This window comes from Populus trichocarpa, chromosome 1 (assembly GCF_000002775.5).
Source record: "Populus trichocarpa isolate Nisqually-1 chromosome 1, P.trichocarpa_v4.1, whole genome shotgun sequence".
NCBI lineage: Eukaryota > Viridiplantae > Streptophyta > Magnoliopsida > Malpighiales > Salicaceae > Populus > Populus trichocarpa.
The window spans coordinates 22448319-22464797 of record NC_037285.2 but is presented as its reverse complement, the minus strand read 5'-3'; positions in this window follow the sequence as shown (position 1 = coordinate 22464797).

Here is a 16479-nt window from a genome sequence, read left to right as displayed (position 1 = left end):
AAAGACAAAAAATGTTTCACTTTTGAGCATGCTATGGTAAAAGCTTTAAAGCCAAGAATTGGGTCAAAAGTTGAGAAATTTTTGCAATTGAAGAGTATTTAAGGGCAATTGAAGGAATGAATTTGTATGGTTCCATGAAAGCATTTGAAATGTTTCTAGTATCAGATATTGTCATACCATAAAATTTCAAGGTGCCTGAATTTGTTAAGTATATCGGAGTTGAATTCCCAAAGACTCACTTTAATATCTATTGCAATAAAATGAATGAAGTGATTAAAGATTATAAGCTTCACATTCATTATTTCTATGAGAGTCTGAGTGGTGCTACCTTGACTTGGTATATGAACTTGAATGAAAATAAGATCAATAAATAGAGAGATTTAACTAAAGCATTCATGCGTTAGTACAAGTTCAATATAGAAATGGCTCCAAGCCAATTTGAACTTCAAAGCATGACGAAAACAAATAATAAGTCCATTAAAGAATATACTCAAATATGGTGTGGAATGACGACATAAGTTCACCATCCTCTATTAGGAAAAGAGCTCATCTCCATCTCCATCTTCATTTATAGCTTTAAATCTACGTACTTTAAACACTTGATTGATAATTAATCAGCCCATTTCATTGATATTGTGACTGCAACGAAAATGATTGATCAAATCCTGAAATAAGGAAATATCAGAAATTCAGCAGTGGGGTTTTGCACCATGCTAAATGATGAATTGGAAGATGATTTTCAAGTAGGGAGTATTGATAAAAGAGATTCTAATTTTACACCTCAATATCTTACCAATCATCACAAACACTGTCGAGTTTTATGGCATCATCAACCTCTCAAGTCCCTTTATCTAATATTGACATACCTTCACTGTTAAGCATTGCTTACCAATATCTCTTGAGTACCAGACACATTACTCCTATCCTGTCGAATCCTATAAATCACCATACCCAAGGTGTTATAATCAAAATATGAAGTGTAAGTATCACGATAAGATTTTTCACCTTTCAATTGAAAAATACAAGAACTTCATTTATCAATTCTGGAAGTTAGTAAGGCAAGGACATGTTGCATTTATGAAGAATAATGGTGCATACCTTGTCATCATCAACTCGTTATTGACATAGCAAATGATTGGAATAGATAGAAGAAGCCCATTAAATGTTGTTAGATCATGAATGTTGGATGAAGAAAAATGAAAATCAAAGGAATGTTGCATTATCAACTCTCTTTTTTTTTGTTATTGAGCTTCGCAACTAAAGCCATTTTATATTCCCATTGAAGAAATCAGAACTTTGTTTCTCTTAAATATGTTTTTCCTATGATTTTAGGACTGTGTCACATCTTTTAATGAAATTTGTTCTTTTCTATGTCATATGGTTGTTTAGAAATCAAGAGATGTTTATGTGAAAGTAACATTTTCATCTATTATTAGATAAATATAATGGCAAATTCATTTAAAGACTCTTAATATTGATCAAATTCCAAGAGATATCATATGAGTGCTAAGGGGAAATCCTTCCCTTTAAATCTTAAAATATTTCCTCCCATATTTAATAAGCTATAAAAATGTAAAATCTTGCTTCAAACCCTCTTTGACCCTAAAATACCATTTTTCACTCTCAGTGAACCTCAATACTAAGAATCTTGCTTGAAATAATATAATTTTACCTAAAATAAAATCAAATGATTTGATGTCTTAAATAATAATAAAAAATGCATATTCAAGTCATGAAACCACCTATCCCACCAGTTTTTTTTTTAGGTTAACTTCATGGTTTTCCTTATCAATAATGACATGTAATAAGGTTAGGATTTATCAACGTGAACATATTTAGATTTTAAGATAAAGAAACATCATCTTTGTTATAACCTTCATAATTAAAATTTAACTCATATTGCCCTTTTGTGAGCTTTAAAAATATTTTTCTTAGATAATAACTCAGACTAGAATCACCTCTCACATTGGGGCATATGTTATAAAGTTTTAAACAATTATGAAATTCTTCTTATAGAAAGAAATAAGAAAATGTAAAAGGGATGAAAGTATTATAAAAGAGAGCATTGCTCAAATGAAAAATAAAATGATCAAATCACATAAAACAAGAAAACATAAGAAAGAAGACGAAGAGTTCTCTAAATATCCTTAATGATGGTGCAATGTGCAAAGTCCAAAAATTAAAGATAAAATGTCAATATAAAGCACAAGATGTACTTTGGAGAATTGAGATTTTAGTAAGATTGATATAAAAAATAGCAAAATCCAAACAACAAGCCTAAAAGATCTCTATATAGAATAAATGATCCTATGTCTTTGAACCCTCAAATACCTTTTGAGCCTTATATCCAATTCTTTTGTAAACATGAACCACATAGCTTATATTATGTGTTTTTAAAAGCCTTTTCTAATCAAGAACAATTTATTTATATTGATAAGTCTTATTAAAAAAATACAAAAGAGAAATGTTTTTTTAAATAAAATCATGATTTTTTTGTGCGTTGCATATTATTTTTTTATGGCATTGAATCATAGTTTTTCAAATGGATTCATACCACATGAAGCAAGATACATTTTATAAGCCAAAACTTTCTTTTAGAATACAACCTTTTTCTTCTTCTTAAAAAAACCCTTCACTTGCTAAAGAATCCATTCATCTTTCAAAAGATAGCCATTTTCTTGGGATAACTATTTCTTCACAATCCTAACTAACACTAATTTCATCATATACCCACTCTAAAAACTACTTCATAGCATTTGAATGACATGTTTTGATCTTTTGATCAAATAAATAAATGTACAATTCATAAAAATACTTTCAAATTTACATCTCAATGATTTCATTTTAATAATGAAACATACATAAACATAATCATTAAAATTTATAGCATGGTCTCACGGAACACAAAAGATGACTTTTTAAAAAACAAAATATTACAAAATTCTTACTGGTTGGATTTGTAAAGTTTATGGAAAAAACAATAATGATGATGATGCATGTCTTTTGATGGATATTGAAAACATAAACGTAGTCGGATCAACATTGAGCAATCCAGTTTGAAGAACCCATTGCATTAGCTAATGATGAATTCCAACATAAATAGTGAATTAAAAAATAAACATCTTATGATGCATATGTGTCATTTGATGGTTACTGAAAAAATAAACACTTACAGATCAGATGAGGGCAATCCAATTTGAAGATGATTATATGAACTCCATCACAGGTCATGAATGGTAGAATAAAAATTTGATAATGATGATAGGGGTGATGAATGCATTCCTTTATGTGGATACTGGAAAGATATATGCATTTAGATTAGTTGGGGGTAATTCAAATTAAAGAGATCTTTTGCAATGGCAGTAGCCAAATAATAACCCGAAGAACTATATCATAGGGTATGAGTGGTAGAAGACACATATAAGAATGATGGTGATGCATGGGTGTCTTTTAATAACCATTGGATTGATAAACATGGATAGATCAAATGTGGGCAATCCTATTTAAAAAATTAAGAAATCCATGGTGATAACATGCAAAATACTGAAATGAACAACTCCTTTATTGGTTGTGGTGTTGAAAATAAGCAATATTGAACAAATATTCTCAAATAGCACTTATGGGCAATGACAAATACAAGCAACATGAGCCAAGTTAATATGATGTACTAATTGCGCCCATTCAATGATTGAAAATAGAGTTCTTGAAAAGATGAATTTATGGTGAGCCTATATAGCACTTGTTTCCAAAAAAAAAAAAAAAAAAACAGGTGAGCCAAGGCTAGAAGTCTTTGAAGATCCATATGACATAAAAAAAAGATTGAGCTTTTAAAATATAATTTTGTGTTTTTCCCATCGACTCCAAGAGGCAAGCTCTATAAATAAAATCAAAATAAATTGTTGATACTCCCAAACTAATTGTTCCAATAAGATGTTAATTTTTAAAAGCAGTGTGCATGTGTGAAAATTTATGTCAATTTTAGCTTTTAATTTTTAATATCTCTATTGACAGTATTTTCTCGAGTGTGATCCAAAAAAAAGAATTTTTTAGATCAAGCATCGCCATCAGGTCAACTTGTAGATGAACCCTGTAATCAGGAGATCAAACCTTACAATTAAAAAGTTCAACCTAACAATAAGGAGAATTAGCCTTGCCATTAGGTCAATCAAGAGATCAAGCTCTGCAATCAGGAAACCAACCCTGCAATCAGTATATTAAACCCTGCAATTAGGAAGAGACCTTGCAATTAAGAAGAAGATGCCCTACCATCAAGAAGTTTCAGTTTCAACTTTATTGTAAAGAGGTTCATAACCAAATCTTGTAACCAAGTAAGTCAAGCTAACTTGTTTGGATTTCATATTAAGATTGGTAACCTAATAATTGGACCATGTTTTACAATTGAGGTTGGTCACCTGACAATTCAACCCATTTTGCATTTTTATAATAAGGTTATTCACCTGATAATTTGACTTATTTTTATAACCAAACAATTAAACCCTATTTTTTTTCGAGAATAGTGAACTCTAAATGACCCTTTTCATTTACATGGACCCCAAGTTGATCCCTTTTCATTTGAATGGATCCCAAGTTAATCCTTTTTTTTTTATTATTTACATGGATATCAAGTTGATTCTTTTTATTTTCTTCTGCATAGATCCCTAGTTGACATATTTTCATATGGATCCCAAGTTGATCTTATTTGCATGGATCCTAAGTTTATCCCCTTATAGATCCTAAGATGATCATTTCATAAATTCCAAGTTGATCTACATTCTAGGTTGATCATTTTTTATATGGATCCTAATTTGATCATTTTGATATGGATCCAGAGGTGATCCTTTCATTTACATGGATTCTAAGTTAATCCTTGCAGTTATATGGATCCCAAGTTATTCTAATTTTACTTAAAATCCTAAATTGATCTCATTTACATGGATCTCAAGATGATCCATTTCATTTGCATGGATCCCAATCTGATCTTTTCATTCATAAGCATCCCAAGTTAATCACTTTATTCTTTATATTAATCCCAAGTTTTATCCTGTCATTTATCTTTTTGTGTAATTATTTTTTCTCCATAAAACTTACAATATGAAGTCAAGGAAAAATGTTTTTCCTTGTCTTTGTATCATAAATCTTGTAAAGAGGGGGCAACTATCATCACTCAAATTTTACCCTTGTTTTCAACATATTTTTTTTTAAATTGGAAAAACAAAAAAAATACCAATATTCATAAAAAAAATAAATTTATGGTCATTTCATAATTTTAGACAATTTTACGTATTGTTTTTTTTATTGATAAAGTTTTAAAAAATAAAAAACTCCAGTAGAAAAGAAGAAAAAAGAGAGAATCAATTCAAAAAAGAGATTATTTTTAGTGAGTAAAATGTAATTGAAAAAAGAAATAAGGACTAGTTTAGTTTTAAAAAATAAGCGGAAGGGGAAAAAAAGGGAAAAACAAAGTTGTCTTATGAAAAGTGAACTCTTTAGAAAATCACGAAGGTAGAGGAAATCTCTAGAAAATCTAGAAAGATAGAAGGCTTGAAAAGGTTTATTATAGTATAAATAGACATACACACCTCACACACAATAACATCCTAACAAAAAAAGACCCTAAACAAAAAAACACTCTCTCATTTAAAAAAAAAAAGCAAAATAAAATAAAAACAAAGAAAAGAAAGGCAAAAAATCATGAGCTCTCAGAAGAATAAAAACTACCAAAATAATTAACCTACTCAAAGACTAGCCACCATCCCCTACTATGAGTAGCACTACCACTAGCCATGGATGACAATAGAAAAGGCACAACCCCTACAACTATGACCTCCTAACACCAGTAACAACTTTTAATTCCTTCGTGAGCGGTAGCAAGAGAGTCTCCACCTGCTTTAGGAACTTCTTCCATGACCAATACTTTGATAAACAGTCATCACCCCAACACAACACCTGACAACAACCAACGTGACCTCCTAACACTAGTTGCGACCACATTCCTTCTTTACATCGTTCATTCTCTTTATCAACGATAATCATTAATTCCTTCACTGCCCTCGTGAACTCATTCAACAGTCAACACTAGCACCAACAATTGTGACACACAACCTATAGAGAGAAGAATTAAAGAGGAAGAAAGGTTATAATAGAGAGGAAAAAAAAAGAAAGAAAAATAAGATAAGAGAGAGAGAGAGAGAGAGAGAGAGAGAGAGAGAGAGAGAGAGAGAGAGAGAGAGAGAACTGAAAGAGAAAGAGAGAGAAGAGGGTCAAAACTTTGAAAGGCCAGGTCTCTCTCTTGAGTAGCGGTGAGAGTCACTGCTAGTATAGAAGCAAAGAAGAGACAAAGGAGCTTTGGATCCAGCTGCTCATGCTCCTCCAGCAGCGGCGACATATGAAACCATGCGTTGACAATGGTGGTGATGCGTGGGTACACGCTCTACCATTGTTCCAGCAGTCCTCCAACCTTGATTTTGTAGATCCTAGACACGCCAAACACCTTGGAAGGTCGATCCGTAAACTCAAATTATTTTTTTGACAAATTGCTAAAATGCTGTGAAATCTAGAACAAAATGCTCATTGTTGTGTATATTTTTTTTTGACTATTTGGACATTATTGATTTGGATTCATGTGTGTTTGTGATTTGAGATGATTTTCATGAATATTGGATGGAGATGAATATTATGAGAATTTATTTTGAATGATTGAAATTATTTTGTTAGGGGCATGTTAAATTTGTTGAATATTGGATTTGGTTTTGTTTTTTATGTGATTGAATATGGACCGATTAATTTTTAATTTGTTTGTTGATTGGGTGGATAAGATAAGATGGTTGAATATAGTCATGAAATTTGAATTTGAGAATTTTTTTATTATTGTAAAAAAGTTCGTGATGAACATTGTATGGACCAATTATTTTTATATGAAAAAACAAAACATTGTTAATAATAATAATTGATTAATCAACCCAAGATGGCATGGTCTAATCTTAGGCCTTGTCTTTTGGATGTTGATTAATAAAGAATAATAATTAAATTGTGCTTGTACTAGTTATTCCTATTAATTGTTAATTAACCCAAGATGGAATTGTTTTATACTAGGCCTTATCTTTTGATGTTGATTATTAAGTGATAGAATCAATTAATATTTGATCAACGAATTAATTGTTTCCATTAACTGTTAATCAACCCAGAATGGTATGGTTCAATATTGCCCCCGTTCTTCGGATGTCGTAAGTGAATAATAGTATCAATTAATTCTTGATCTTTAGGATATCAATTAATACAATTTTTTGTCACCACAAAATATTTTTATTTTGCAAATTTAATTCGATATTCCTATAATTTATTAAGTAGCCCAAGATGAAATGGTACAATAGCGGGCCTTGATCTTGGGACGCTATCTAATGGATAATATGACATTTTCAAACTATATTAAGCCTTATATGTGTGTGTGTGTCCATCATTTCTAAATAACCTAAGATGGACATTATTTAGTCAGTTGATCATGATCATGAATATCTCAACCTTATATTAAATGATTTTATCATCTGTTAAAAGACCTAAGATGGAATGGTCTCACAATAAACCATGTTCTTCGGATATTAATTAACATATAATAAAGTCAATTAATATAGTCCACCAAATAACCGTTGTTTTGGTAAGGTCCAACATTGAGCTCTATCCTTTAAACGTTGTTTTGTGAATAAAGATAATATCTTGAATAATATACATATCAGTTTAGGAAAATCACATTAAAATACGTTTATCATTGAAGACAAACAACAGTGTCAGTTTATCTTTATATAATCATCCCCTTACCTAGAATCTCTGAATATCAATTAGGGTTTCTAGTTACTATAAAACTAGATGGTGACCTTTTTTTTTTTTTTTTCTTTTTTTACCCTTTTTTTAGAAATAGCTTGCCTCATTGTCAACATACAACAAATACAATTGATTAAAAAACTATATTACTTGATAAATCAAAATAAAGTTTTGAATGCTAACTAAAAACTAAAGTGAAAATTTGATTTTTTTTTCTAGCAAAAAATAAAAGATAGATAAAAATACAAATATTTAATATCTATTGTCCTTTCCATTATATATATAGACACAAATGATTTTTAGTCTTTTAAATGTATAATGAAAATACAACCAATTTGTCTTAAAATGAACAAGAAAAAAAAATTTAAAGATAGATTATAATAATTTCTTTGAAGTATTATTAAATTATAAAAGCCCTAAAAAAACTAATTACTATGAAACAATAGTTAAGCTAAGTAATTTAATAAATAAAAGAGAAGAAATTAATTAAAAAGTAAATAAAAATTAAAAAATTAAAAAAAAGGGGTCTAACCTAGCGGTTCAACTTTGAAACCTCTCAATTCAACTCCTTGCCCATCCTCGGTTTAAAATCAACCTGCGTAGGAGTTGTCTCAACGTGACCCAGTTGATTTGATGAGTTTCAAAAAACCTGGACGATCGGTAAAAAGCTTGGTTTGCCTTTAAAAAATGCTGACATATTGTATTGACCTAAACTTCAAGTTTAACCTGTCAAACCTACGATCCGGATAATGGACTCTACTAAATATAACAACTTTAGTTTTTTTTTTTTAAAAAAAACTATTTTTAATTAATTATGTGATGATAAAAATAGACACTTATAAAATTAAATATCAATTAAATATCGGGTTGTTTATTTGCTATTTGGATAACATAATATTGAAGTTCAATTCAAAATCAACAATGAAATTGGAAAAAAAAAGCTAAAATAGAATTTAATTGAAAGAAAAAAAATGTAAGATAAAATAAAAAAAAATAACAATAAAAAGGGGCAACTCCTTCCCAAGAAGGTGGGCAGTTCTTTTAGTAGAGTAGATAATGTTTCTATTTATTCAGGAGAAGAAAAAATAAATAATTTATTTATGACTAAACTCCCCGTAGCTTTAGCTATAATTTTATTTGCATTGCTATTCATTAAAGTCGCGATGAACTTCAATGAAAACACCTTTCACATATAGCGTGGTCTAAGCCAAGAGACAAGAAGAACTATTTAGAAGAGTAAAAGTGGATCACACTTCATAATTAAACACAACTAAACGAGGAGTGGCTATGGTGGTGCAGTATATTGGACCACAAGGTTGCTGATCACTTGGCCATTCATTAGCAACAAAATGTGGGTCTCTCTCTCTGTCATTGTCTCACCGAAAGGCCCGATAAACACGCAAGGATATGGTTTGGTTTGATTGTTTTTCAAAAATTATAAAACCCCACCAAAATGTCCAGTGCAAAAACCCTAGTAGTAGCCACCCTCACCCACTAGCTCCTAACATGTTAATGGTCTTCTTATCTCTCACACTTTCTCTAGCTTCGTGTTATGGACAACGGCCTAACACTACCCCAACATCAACCCGCCATCACCGCCACTACCACTAGTTCATTTTCAAGCTTACTGTATCCCTAGATGGTTGCTGGAGTTTTATAGTTTTGGTTCTTTCCATTTGAAACAGAGAAATTCTGTGGTGTTTTGAAATAATTACAAATAGGTATTTTGTTGACCCACTTTTTATTCCATCGATCCCAAGTGAGAGATACACGAAAGAGTGCTGGATGGAAGCTAGATATTTTTTATTTGACAGTAATTAAAGGTTTTCTGGGATTACTTTTTTTTCCAATAATTTCAAAAGTGCACCCCATCACATCAATATAATATATTTATATTTAAATTACTTTAATAAATCTTTCTGGATAATAATCCTAGATTTTAAGGTTGACCAAATTACATGTAAATGAAAAGCTCTATTAACAGATCATATCATATTGTTGCGACAACTGGAGTTATTGACTAGAAGACTAGAACACGCATGGACATGAAAAGTTAATGAAAGAATTAGAAAGTTATAGACACCGAAAGAGATTGAGAACTTGCAATGTATTTGAACGAGTTTTCCATAGTGTTTCAATTAATGGTTTTCAATGAACTTAGAAAAATAAAGTCAGTAGGTAAAATAGGTAGAGAGGACACAAAACTTCTTCTTTATTCCATGCAAAGCAGATTTTAAGGTGGTTTGATTTGTACTTTGATCTGCAGGTGAATTTTTTTAAGAGTTTCCCACTTGGTTTCCCATTCAGATATCCTGATTTCCCACTTGGAACAAATCCTAGACATACCTCTACTTGGAAGCCTATCATTTCAAATATTATGAAATGACTAGGTTGTGGAAAGAAAAAGTGTTTAGTTTGTCTAGGATAATTTGTTTGATAAAGACTATTTTGTCTTCCTTATCTGTATACTTTATGTCCATCTTTCTCATGCCAAAGGGTGTAACAAGATTGATTATTTTCATTCAAAGAAGTTTTCTATGGAGTTGTTCCTCTTAGGAAAAGGCTCGGGGTGGTCTAGGCTTCGGCTCTTTATAGGGCAAGAATAAGGCTCTTTTTGTTTAAATGGCTGTGTAGGATTCATGATCAGAATTTAGGTGGGTAGTAAGAGTTGGTTACTAAAAAATACAGTCCATATTCTGAGAATGGTCTTCCGATTTTTGCCTCTTTCTTATCAAATATATGGCAAAATATTTACTCAACTACAAATTTCAAAGATAAATTTCAACTTACAATGAAGATTGTTATTCAGTTTAAAATTGGGAATGGAAGGATTATTTATTTTTTGTCAGATCAATGGCTCCATCAATGCATTTTGAAAGAAACGTATCCTTGATTGTTTTATTTGTCAGCTAATCAAGGCTTAACAGTTGTCCATGTTCTTACCTGTTTTTATTTTTATGTTTCAAAAATGCTTCTGAAAAAATTAAATTTTTATTTTATTTTTTTTTGCTTTAAATTAATATTTTTTTGGTGTTTTTAGATCATTTTGATGTGCTGATATAAAAAATAATTTTAAAAAAATAAAAAAAATATATTATTTTGATACTTTTCTGAGTGAAAAACACTTTGAAAAGCAACCGCAACCACACTTCTAAATCTCAGTTGGATTAGAAATCTGCGACTTCCCATCCTAGGCCATCCCATGACCAATATTGAGGAGATAATCTTGACTCTGAATGTTGATGATATTCAACACTGGGTGACTGACAAATCTGGAACATACACGGTTAGGTCTGGAATTTAATTCATAACAGAGTAATATTTCTAGGTCTGTTTCCTTACTCTTCTTTATGCTAGAATGGTCTTGTTTCTCCAAAGATTGAAGTCTTCATATGGCTCTTACTACGTGATAGTATCTATAATAAAGATGTGTTGGTTCGTAGAAACTTGCTTGTTTATGAGAATGCTTCTTGTTCTTTTCGAAATGCTCATTTGGAGACTTCAAATCATCTTCTCTTACATTGTATAGATGGTTAGGTTTTCAATGGTGCATGGCATTAATAAAGCTTTGTTTCAGTAGAAGTTTTTGTTAAAGTGAGATTTCAAGGTCAGACAATCCTTATGCTTGCCTATGGTATCTCTTGTGGAATTTGGTTATGCTAGAATAATCTTATATTTCAAGATAAACTCCCTAACTAAGTCAATTAATTTCCAACTTGTTCTACACCGCTTGGCGTTATAGTTGAAGACTAACAATCCCAAGTTCAATTATACAGACAAGGATTTGTATAGAGGCTTAGAGGGTATTCTAATGTAGTCCCAATTAGATGATATTTACATATGTTTTTTCTTTTCCTTTGTATTGAACTCTTTTTTTCTAGTATCATTGTCGCAATGGCTCTAGCTTTCATATTAATACGTATTATCTCGATTATCATAAGAAAAAAAACTTATTCTAAATCAAATAATAATGTTTATATATATATATATATAACAAACATTAATGTGTATAAATATTTATATGCAATAAAAAAACATAAAAAGATAGAAAAATGAACTTAAAGATTATAAAGAAATAAATTTACTGTTTTTATTTTCTTAATTGAATCCATTGTACAACCGAAGTATATGTATAGACAAATCTAGTAGTTAATTATTTATGAGTTATTATTACAAAAGCAATTTGAATTTGTTGTAAATAATGAAGACTATTTCAAAAGGTTTTTATCCCACATTGAAAAAACACAATTTATTTCTTGTGCACATAGAGTATATATAGGGCTTTTAATCTCATATTGGAAAAATAAAACCTTTATCTAATGTTTATGTAGTAAACTTTGATATATGGGATAGTAACCAACAAGAAAAGGACAGTGGGCTTATATGCGCATAAGGTGGAGCCGAGCAAGAGGAAAATCTCAAATTCCCCCTACTTGTGCGTGAGGCAACACTTATACTTTCTGAACCTTTTATCTCTAGCAATAATTTATTTTTGGCCTTTAAATTGACACCATAATTGTTTAAACACTTGGAATTAATTTTCTAACAATCACAAAATCCTAACAACTCTTTTATTTTAAAATTTTTTTAACATCCATAATTCTTTAATTCCCTAACAACTCTTTTATTTTTTGAACTGTTGTAACAACTCTTTAATTTTCTAATTTATTTTCTGCCTAGCTATTACATATTAGTAGCCTATATATATATGCACTCTTATAATCAAGGTGTGCTGAAAAAACCGTAGTATTTTCCCATGTTTGTAGAGTTTGCTAGTATTTCCTTTCGATCTTGGTTTAGCTATTTTTATAACCCTCATTTTAGAGGAGAAACTTGTTGAATCCTGAAGGATAGCCTTGTGTTGATAAAATATCCTTAAGAATAGTGTTTATGCACGCTTCATGTTTTATTTTGTTTATGTTCTTCATTGTATTTTATTATAACAATCTTAAGGATAGTTTAGTAACATGAACAGAAACACTACTACTGACAACATTGTTACTCTCAATAATGCTGTTTTTGAGAACTCTGTTGTTGTCATCTCTCATGTCGCTAACTCTGCTACTGCTGCCACTGTGTCATTAGCTAAGCCATTCCTTGATATTTCAAAGATTAAGGTTATTACTGGAGAAAACTTCAAAAGGTGGTAAAAAAGAATCTTTGATGTCCTTGATATGCATTGAGTTGCTTGGGTTTTTACTGATCCCAAGAACAATGACAATGCCAAAGCATGGACACATTAGAATAAGGTTTATAGACACTTTATTTTAAACACTCTTTCCAATAAGTTATTTGATGTATATTGCAGCTACAAGAAAGCAAAGAAGATATGGAGCAATATAGTGACAAAGTATACTGTCGAAGATGTAAGAAAACAAAAATCTAGCATTGGAAAATTTTACCAATGGGAAATGGTGAAGAACAAAGATATTAAAACTCAAATTAACGAATACCATAGATTATTAGAGGACATAAAAGCTAAAAATATCAACCTTCTTGAAGGATTCATTGCTGGAATATTGATAAAAAAAAAACTACCCAACTAATGGAATGACTACAAGCAACAACTCAAGCACAAACATGGATAATTATTTTTAATTGATCTTATTACCCACATCATCATTGAAGATACAAATAAAAAGGTGATGCAAGCTACTAGGAAGAAACCAAAGCACACTTAGTATAAGAGAGTTCACATAAAAAAGGGTATGAACATAAATTTAATAATAATAATATTAAGTTCAATGGTAATAATACCAATATGTTCAAACTCAAACTCAACAATTTTAAGAAAAAGGAAAACTTTTTTGTGTGTGGCAAACCTGACTACCATGCACCTCAATACCAAGATAGTAAGAGAAACAACAATCCTTCTAAAACTAAGGTCAACATAGTTGAAGGAGCATACATCATTGTTGTGGTTGTTTCTCAAGTCAATATAGTGAGCAATGAGAAAAATTGGGTGGTAGACTCTGGTGCTACTTGGCACATGTATGCAAATAAAAAATTATTCTCCACCTATAAACCTTCTAATGATAGAGAAGAAGTTGTCTACCTTGGAGACTCAAGAATTACAAATGTTCTTAGAAAATGCAAAGTCTTTCTGAAATTGACTTCGGGCAAAACGTTGGCTTTGAATGAGATGCTATATGTCTCTCATATAATAACAAATTTGGTCTATGTGGGTTTGTTGAGAAAATTTAGGATCAAAGTGTGATTTGAATTTGACAAGATTGTAATGACTAAGAACAATGTATTCGTAGGGAAAGAATTAACCATGGACCTTTTGTACTCAATGTTGCTAAAGAAATGAATGGCAATGCATTTTCTTCTACTTGCTTGACTCTATTGATCCATAGCATGCTAAATTAGAACATGTTAGTTTATCTTATCTTAAGAAAATAAATTATCTTGGTTTATTTTCTGGCTTAAATTCTTCATCTATGAATAAATGTGAAATATGTGCTGAAGTTAAAATTACTAAGAAAACATGGACATCTGTTAAAAGAGAAACTGAATTTCTTAACTTAATACACACAGACTTAGAAAAGCAAACTATGATTAGAGGAGGTAAGAAATATTATGTGACCTTCATAGATGATTTTTCAAGATATACAAAACTTTACCTGCTTATAAGTAAAGATGAAGTCTATAACATATTCTTATTATATAAAGCAAAAGTAGAAAATCAACTGAATAAAAAAAATCAAACGAGTTAAGTATAATAGAGGAGGTGAGTATGCTCTAATGAATGATTATTATGAAAAGTAAGGTATAATATATGAAGTTACTCCACCTTATTCACTTGAGTCTGATAGGGTAACTGAAAAGAAAAATAAAACTTTAAAAGAAATGATGAATGTTATGCTAGTTAGTTCTTCAGCACCTGATAATTTATGAGGTGAAGCTATTTTATCTGCATGTTATTTACAAAATAGAATTTCTTATAAGAAAACTGGTTTAACACCTCATAAATTATGGAAAGATTACTCTTCTAATTTAAAATATCTAAAAGTGTGAGGGTGTTTAGCTAAGGTTATGTTACCTGAACCAAAAAAAAAAAGAAGATAAGTTCAAAAACTTCTGATTATATATTTATTGGTTATGCTGAAAATACTGTTGCATATAGGTTTCTAGTTTTAAAGAGTGATGTGCTAGATTACATATTATTGAAATAAAAAATGCAGAATTCTTTGAACACATTTATTTATTAAATGAAAAGATTTTTCATGCACATGTTAATGATAATAGAGTTGATGAAACTCACATTATAATAGTGAAAAGGAGTGAAAGATAAAGGAAAGAAACTTCTTTTGAAAATGACTTTTTTACTTATCTAGTAGATAAGGATCCAATGATCTATTTTGAAGCTATCACATTATGTATATTTTGTTTTGGAAAGAAGCAATTAAAGTTAAAATTGTTTCGCTTTTACAAAATCAAACTTGAGAGATTGTTGATTTGCCTCCAAGTGCAAAACCTATTGGTTGTAAATGGATTTTTAAGAAAAAAATATTTGCTTAATGGTTTTATAGATAAATATAAAGCAAAATTAGTTGCAAAGGATTGTAATAAAAAATAAAATGTGGATTATTTTGATACTTTTTCACCTATAACTAGAATTTCTTTTCTTTGATTTTTAAATGTTTTAGCTTCTATTTATAACCTTTTTATACATCAAATAGATGTTAAAACTGTTTTTTTAAATGGTGATGTAGAAAAGAGATATATTGTTACAACCTGAAGGTTGTATAGTTCCTAGTCAAAAGAATAAAGTTTGTAAGTTTAAAAAGTTTTTATATGGCTTAAATCAAGCTCCTAAATAGTGGCATAAGAAATTTGTTTAAGTTGTTTTAAGTGATGGATTTTCTTCAGTTAGTGTGGATAAATGTGTGTATACTAAGTCTATTGATAATGAATATGTGATCATTAGTTTATATGTAGATGATATGTTTGTTTTTAGCACTAGTATGAATGCCGTGTATAACACTAAGTATTTTTTAGCCTTTAAAATTTGATATGAAAGATAAGAGTGAAGTTAGTGTAATATTGGGTATTAAAATTATATGGAAAGATAATGGTATAATGTTAACACAAGAACATTATGTAGAAAAGCTTCTCAAAAAGTCTGGTCGCTTTGATATGACATATGTGAGTACCTTTTATGATGTTAACTGTCAATTAAAAAAATAAAGGTGAAGTTGTTACTTAGCATGCTTAAATTATTGGAAGTCTGATGTATTTGATGAACTTCACTCGACCTGATATAGCATACGGTGTGTGTAGATTGAGTAGATATACACAAAATCTCAATCATGAGCATTGGACGGCAATAGTCCGAATAATGAAAAATTTGAGAGGTATCATGAACTTTGGTATTCTATATAGTGGAGTTTTCATTGTATTAGAAGGATACAATGATGCTAACTGGATTTTAGATTCAGATGAGATTAAATCCACTAATGGCTATATCTTTATTCTTGGTGGTGGTACAGTGTCTTGGAAATCATCCAAGCAAAGTTAATCACTCGATCCACTATGAAGTCAGAATTTAAAGCTTTGGAATCAACATGAAATGAAACTAATTGGTTGAGGAATCTTTTAACTGAAATTCCATTGGGAATAAAACCAACACCTTATAAATCTATGCATTGTGATTGTCAA